The sequence below is a fragment of the Anabrus simplex genome, chromosome 1 (assembly GCF_040414725.1).
Source record: "Anabrus simplex isolate iqAnaSimp1 chromosome 1, ASM4041472v1, whole genome shotgun sequence".
NCBI lineage: Eukaryota > Metazoa > Arthropoda > Insecta > Orthoptera > Tettigoniidae > Anabrus > Anabrus simplex.
The window spans coordinates 690,321,487-690,328,674 of record NC_090265.1 but is presented as its reverse complement, the minus strand read 5'-3'; positions in this window follow the sequence as shown (position 1 = coordinate 690,328,674).

Below are 7,188 nucleotides of genomic sequence, written 5' to 3'. Positions count from 1 at the left end.
TACTTAACATCTCTTCAATACACACTAAATGTACGTAACACGACCTAATAGGTTGAAAGTCTGTTTCGATTTATATTTGATTTAATCTGCTTTTTCCCTACTGTCAACCAGCAAGTTGTGTACAGTGTACCGGTAACAGTTTCCCACTCACATAATACATTTTCAGATTTTTATTTCATAGTATACTAATCGCTACATCAATGAACATAATTTCTTTTTAAGGTCCATCTTGGTTAAATGCTCAACACTATTATAAATTTACGTTTTCTAACCTCATATTCTGCAGAATTTATATTGTTGCATGCCAGGCCTCTCATAGCTCCCTTCCGTATTTCCTGGAAGGAGCTAGTGAGTCAATTGGAGGCTCCCAGCTTGAGAACACAGTGACAGCCTCTCCCCTCTATTGATCTCTTCCTCTGATTTCCCTGTGCACCTATTGGAAGGTGCAATGAAGATGTTCCATCTCTAGCCAAGACCTGAATATCCTAGTATTCCATCATCAGAATACAAAAAGGAGACTAGCCACCAATAGCTGGTCAGTGTTAACTGGGGACAGCAGTAGTGCTGGTTGCCATCAGTGCCCCACCGGTGTCAGAGCAGTGTTGCATATGGAGTGGAGTAGTGTGTGTGTGTGTGCGTGCTACCGTAGACTGTACATACAGTCGTGGAGCCAGTGGGTGGAAAAGTTGGTGTGAAGACATTTGTAAATAGACAGCAATTAGAGGAGTGTGGTCATTCTTGGTTGAATAGAATTGTGTGTGTACTTAATGGGTCAGCTTAGAAATAAATTAGAGTGATAAACAAACTGTGTTTTGTTCATAACAATAATCATTGGAGTTCTATCCTGTTGAAGATATTTTAAAAGAGAATAATCTCATAATGCCCATCTCCATGGTTAAATGTTTAGCGTGCTGGCCTTTGGTCAGGGGGTTTTGGATTCAATTCCCAGCCAGGTCAGGGATTTAAACTTTCCTTTGCTTAATTCCAATGGCTCGGGGATGTGTGCGCGTGGTCTTCATCACAGGTAGGGCTTCATCCTCACAGACACGCAGGTCGCCTACACGGAATCAACTCTAAAGACCTGCACCAGGCCTCTTCGGATGCCACACACCATTCTTATTCTTATTCTTATAATAACCCTTTTGAGGGTACGATAAATCAACTTTGGTTACTTAGCATTTAACTTTTGTTTCCAAACTTCCTTCAATGTCATTCCTTTTCCTCTTGAATCCATTTTGTTCCAGTTGTTAATATCTCTCTCTCCTGAAATCCTGCCTTTCGTGTTACTTCTCTGAAACGTTCTGTTTTCTATCGTATCTACTTTAATTCCAGCGTTTTTCATATCCTACACACCATTATTATTATTATTTATTTCATTAATACAAAACTCCACATATCCCAGACAGCCTTGCAGAGTTCTGCACAACTTTCTTGGGCTTCTAAGTAGAAATACAATTAAGAGTCTTTCTCACTCTCTAATTTTATTTGTCAGGGTAAAGTTTGGTTCATGTATTTTTTCAAGCTTTTCCTCCAAGAAACAGCTGGGGCTGTTGCTGAGGTATGAGTAAAATTTCCTTCATAGAATCACTAGAAAGCGACTTATTTTTTATAAAAGAATATAGACAACTGCACACAGAAAAAAATTGTTCATTAATATGAATTCTTATATTTAAGATATTTTGTTCAGTTTATTCGCCAATCAACTGTTTATAATTTATAGAATTATAATCACAACAAAAGCTCCTGCACCTGCTGGTAAGTATAGGTCTTTTCTTTAGCACTGTAGTAACTCGTATCAGGTGTTTATCTTGTTTAAGAATTGTATACTTTTTCTTTTTTAAGGAAAGGACTTATGACCAAACGATAACATTGAATGAAATAAACAACATTTTGATTTCAGAACATTGGTAATTGTATATAATACAAATATTTTACATATCTCATATTTTTCAATACAAGAATTTATACAATATTTACATTCTCACACTGATTATTCCTAATGAGAATAACACACACAACTGAAAGAAGGCATCATCAGTATCGAAAAAAATCTGCTACAGGATCTCTATAAAAATGTTGCTCACTCCTTTGGTAAAACATCAGGAGTGGTCAAGTTTTATCAACAGATATTTAAGGAAATAAAGCAAAACAGTCAGTTGACAGGAGTCGCAGATTGAAGAAAGCACAGCGCATAGCGATAGACATGATCATCAAGTTCGCACCCACTTTACCTGAGATATGATATTACTCATGACCACTTATTCATTCAAAACTTCTCCCTAATTAAAACAGAATCATGCTTCAGGACAACATACAGGAAACACTGGACAGACAGTGGAATCAGGTGTGTAGAATAGGTCTCAGACCGAAAGATGTCCTGGAACAGAATATGTGATGTATGAAGACCAGATGAGATGGCAAGTACTTGCACACCACACCTAGGAAACAGAAGTTGGAAAATAATGATGATGGATCACAAAAAACAAATTCAGTAATGAATTTGTGGGTCAGTTTCACTCCACAATGGTTTACTCTTAAAGGTCCTCCACGGAAGGATTTGGAAATATGATAGTTTTATTAATAACAATGTTATTATATTTACATCCCATTAACTAATTTTTTGACGGTTTTTGGAGACAGAGAGGTGCCGCAATTTTGTCCCGCCGAGTTTTTATGTGCCAGTAAATCTACCGACACGAAGCTGATTTATTTGGGCACCTTCATATACCACCGGACTGAGCCAGGATTGAACATGCTAGGATGGGGTCAGAAGGCCAGCACCTCCATCATCTGAGCCACTCAGCCTGGTGATAGTTTTATTCTGGGAAAATGCCACCCTATTATGTCACGTAAATAATGCTAGAAAAAAGGAAACTACATTTCTGTAAGTTATTTATTATCAACTCCTTTGCTTTTTTAACCGAGATCACATGCCAAATAACCATTTGAGATATAGTAGATATGAAATACGAAAATAATGTGGATATGTTATTACCGGCCCACGGTTTATGGGTGGTGAGCCTGCCTCTTACCAGGAAGCCACAGATTTAATTCCCAGCCAGGTAAGGTAACACAGCCTACACGAGAACTACTGGGGAGCTATCTGATGACGATATAGCAGCCCCGGTCTGGAACGCTAATAGTAATGGCAAAGAGGATTCATCATGGTAACCATGTGTCGTCTTGTAATCTGCAGGCCTTTGGTCTGGATGGTGATTGCTTGAATGGCCAAGCGTCATGGGTTTTAGTTTCGTTTTTGGTTTATTACATCTGGAATAACTTTCTGATTTTGTTTCACAGCAGCACGCATTGTGCGCTCAGGTTTGTAGAGAATGCTACGAATATATGAATATATATGTAAAAAACTGTTGAATGTTGTAGAAACAGTAGTTTCATAGTGTAAATAAAGCTTCTATCTTAAAGCAACGACATTTGTCTTGTTTCTATTAATGAAGAATCCTATCTCTCATAACTTTATCAAGGACGGTTGAAGTCTTAGACACTAAGCTGCAAGAAGTAGATTTCCTTCCAATGCAATGAATTTCTACATCTAGTGTGCATGTGTATTATTAATATTTGCTACTAGTATATAAGGAAGATGTAAAATTTGATGCAATACTGTCAAATGAATGGCTTAAATATTTTCAGACACTCTGGACAAATTCAAAAGATGAAGTTTTGACTTAGCCAATATCTAACAACAATCTAATAGAAATAACTTTAGAAGAATTAGAATTAGAACTAACTTTAAAGAAACTTCAGAAAGGTAAAGCACCTGGAAAAGATGCAATAAATTCTGAACCTTTTAAACAGAGTCCTCAGTCTTCTAAATCTAATTTGGAATGGAGACAATGCACCAGAAAGGTGAGTAGAAACCAATAATTATCCCTATTCATAAAAAATGTAAAAATTGTGAAATTACAGAGAAATTAGCATTGTTAACTCAGGTTATAAAATTTAAACAAATATCATTAAAGGAAAGTTGCATAGGCATTATGAATATCAAATGGGGAATGAACAATAAGGTTTCCAAAAAGGGCACCCTTGCGCTGATGCATATTTCACTATGAAGATATTAACAGAAAAATACAGATAATTCAATTTGGAAACACACTGCCTCTGCATACTTTAAAAAGGCCTTCAAGAGAGTAAACAGAAATAAACTGCTTGAAATTTTAAATAAAGATAATGTTCCTCAACAGATCATAAGCAATATCTACAAATCTAATCTCATTTTTGCAAAATTGGAAAAGAACCAGACTGAGTGGAAAACAATAAGTGGAGGCGTAAGACAAGGCAGTGGATTTTTCCTCCCTTCTTTTTATAATTTATATGAATGCAATGATGGAACCTGGAGGCAAGGATGTCATGGTTCAATACCAATCAATAGATGCCTGAAACATTTAGATACCATTTGTATTGCTGATGATGTTGCATTGCTGGCTTGACAAAAGATGACCTACAAAGATCAGTACTTTATCTTAGAAATATTTCCTCGGAATTTCGTATGATTATCTCAACAGTGAACACTAAAGTAATGGCTTTCAATACAATGTTAGAAAGAGTAAATGTGTTCAATTACCCAGGGTACAACTTATACTAAATAGAAATAGATATGCCTGCAAAAATTAATTAAAAAACAAAACAGGAATAATCAACCAGATCATGAAGCCATTACTAGTATAGAAACACACTTGTTTGCGCCTTTAGAATACCCCTGCTAGGTCAACCCCTTGCTATGGATGTGAGGCATGGTCATTAAAAACTGAAGACTTTTCAAGAATCACAGCATAAGAAATTACATTTATGCGCCGTACTGCTAGATACACTGAGACCATAAAAAGAATGAAGAGGTGCTAAAAGACCTGAAAATAGAACCAATAACTGACTACATCTACAGTTATCAGGAAAACTGGAAACGTCATATACAAAGGATGGAACACAAAATCTTACTAAATCGAAATACCTTAAAAAAAAAAAACCCCCACAACCACCAAACTTTATGGCGCAACAGCCCCGAAGGGCCAGGGACCACAAGCAACTGCTGCTCACCCCGAAGGTTTGCAGATTACGAGGTGTCGTGTGGTCAGTACAACGAATCCTCTCGGCCATTATTCCTGGCTTTCTAGACCAGGGTCACCATCGCACTGACAGATAGCTCCTCAAATTGTAATCACGTAGGCTGAGTGGGCCTCGTACCAGCCCTCGGATACAGGTAAAAATCCCTGACCTGGCCGGGAATTGAACCCGGAGTCTCTGAGCAAGAGGCAGGCATGCTATCCCTACACCGCAGGGCCGGCACCTAAATGACCAAGTTGAGGAAAATGTACCATACTGCCCTCTGAATAATACTATACTCAAAGGAAGTGATTAAAACCTTTTCGGTATGTATATATATATATATATATATATATATATATTTACAATTTGTTTTACGTCACACCGACACAGACAGGTCTTATGGCGACGATGGGATAGAAAAGACCCAGGAGTGGGAAGGAAGCGACCGTGGCCTTAATTAAGGTACAGCCCCAGCATTTACTTTGTGAAAAACTGGGAAACCTTCAGGGCTGCCGACAGTGGGGTTCGAACTCTCTATCTCCCGGATGCAATTTTAAGTATATTAATAATGAAGTAAGGCAGCTACGAATTGATCAAGTTTAACATTTTCAAATGAATAAGTTTTTGTTAGCATTTAAGACAGTATGCTGTAAAGACAGGGTCATAGCAAAGTCAATCCAAAGAAATAAGCAAGCAAAAATTAAATCAAGATACAAAGTGGTTACAATTAATTTAACTGGCGCAACCCAGAAAGCCATGAACTGTAAGTCTAAAATAGGCATGATTAGCATCAGATTAAATGCTTTATTATGAGTGTCATGACTCATTGCCAATGACTAATATGGACAGGGGTACAGACAATTTTTTTCCCCATCTGCTTTACGTCTTTACGTCTTATGGCGGCGTTGGAAAGGGATAGGAGTGGGAAGGAAGCGGCCAGGGTCTTAATTAAGGTACAGCCCCAGCACTTGTCTGGTGTGAAAATGGGACATCACCGAAAATAATCTTCAGTGCTGCCGATAGTGCGGTTCGAACTCAATATCTCCCAAATAGACAGCTTTACTGGTGGACTATTTTTATCAAAGTAACATCAACACAGCATCTGCTCTTTGTGAATATCAATGCATGAGAGGGATCAGTTATGGATGATGAAAAAAGGTAAGAAAATGATGAAAGGGAACAGATTAAAGCTGGATGGATGAAATGGGCAGAATTGTTGGGAATTGCATGTGATCAAAAATATCTTTGTTATTAAAGATAGGTATAAAAAATTTAAAAAGTAATGACTGGTCAAGACAGGGACAAATGTCCCTAACTTTGCCATATTAAAAAAATCATTCATCTATCAAAAAACCAAGTAAGGAAAGTTCAATTTTATCTAACTTGTACTCATAATTTCCTCCGAGGGATCCTGTAGTTAAACTGTAGGTTAAATAGACAAGACTATGAATACAGTTGACAGGAGTGCCGATTAAAACCAGTCGGGACTGGTAAAAATCCCAATTAACAAAAAAAAGGAAATATTTCACATACTCTACTTTAAAATATCCATTAGAATAATATTTCCCATAATTTAGTCTCTACTTTGATTGTTGTGATAATTATGAAAACTGTGTTCTCAATGTGATACTTTCCTGAGATCTACTATAGCGAGTATTCTACTAATGAGTGAGCCTAAGCATGTTATGTAATTTGTTCCCACTCAATAGCTGCTAATTTTGCAAATCAATAAGGCTGGATGTAATATTTTTTATTTCATTTAAAATTATATAGTGTGTGTTATGTATATTATCACACATTTTCAGAAAGCGACTAGATACCACAAAATGATCATTTGAGGAAGTTAATGCTATACATTACAACTAGGTTTTAAAAAGTCAATTTCATTCAGAAAAGAAAAATATCCCTATCTTGATAAAATAAAAAAATAAAAAAAGGCAACCCTGACTATGACAAATAATCAATGATAGGAACTGGAACAACCCTTAACCTAACATGCGATATTGTGGAATATAAAAAGTATGTTGATAAATTCCATACAACGTAATGTATACAGGGTGTAACAATAAGGTACGGCCAAACTTTCAGGACACATTCCTCACATGTAGAAGAAAATATGTTATATGG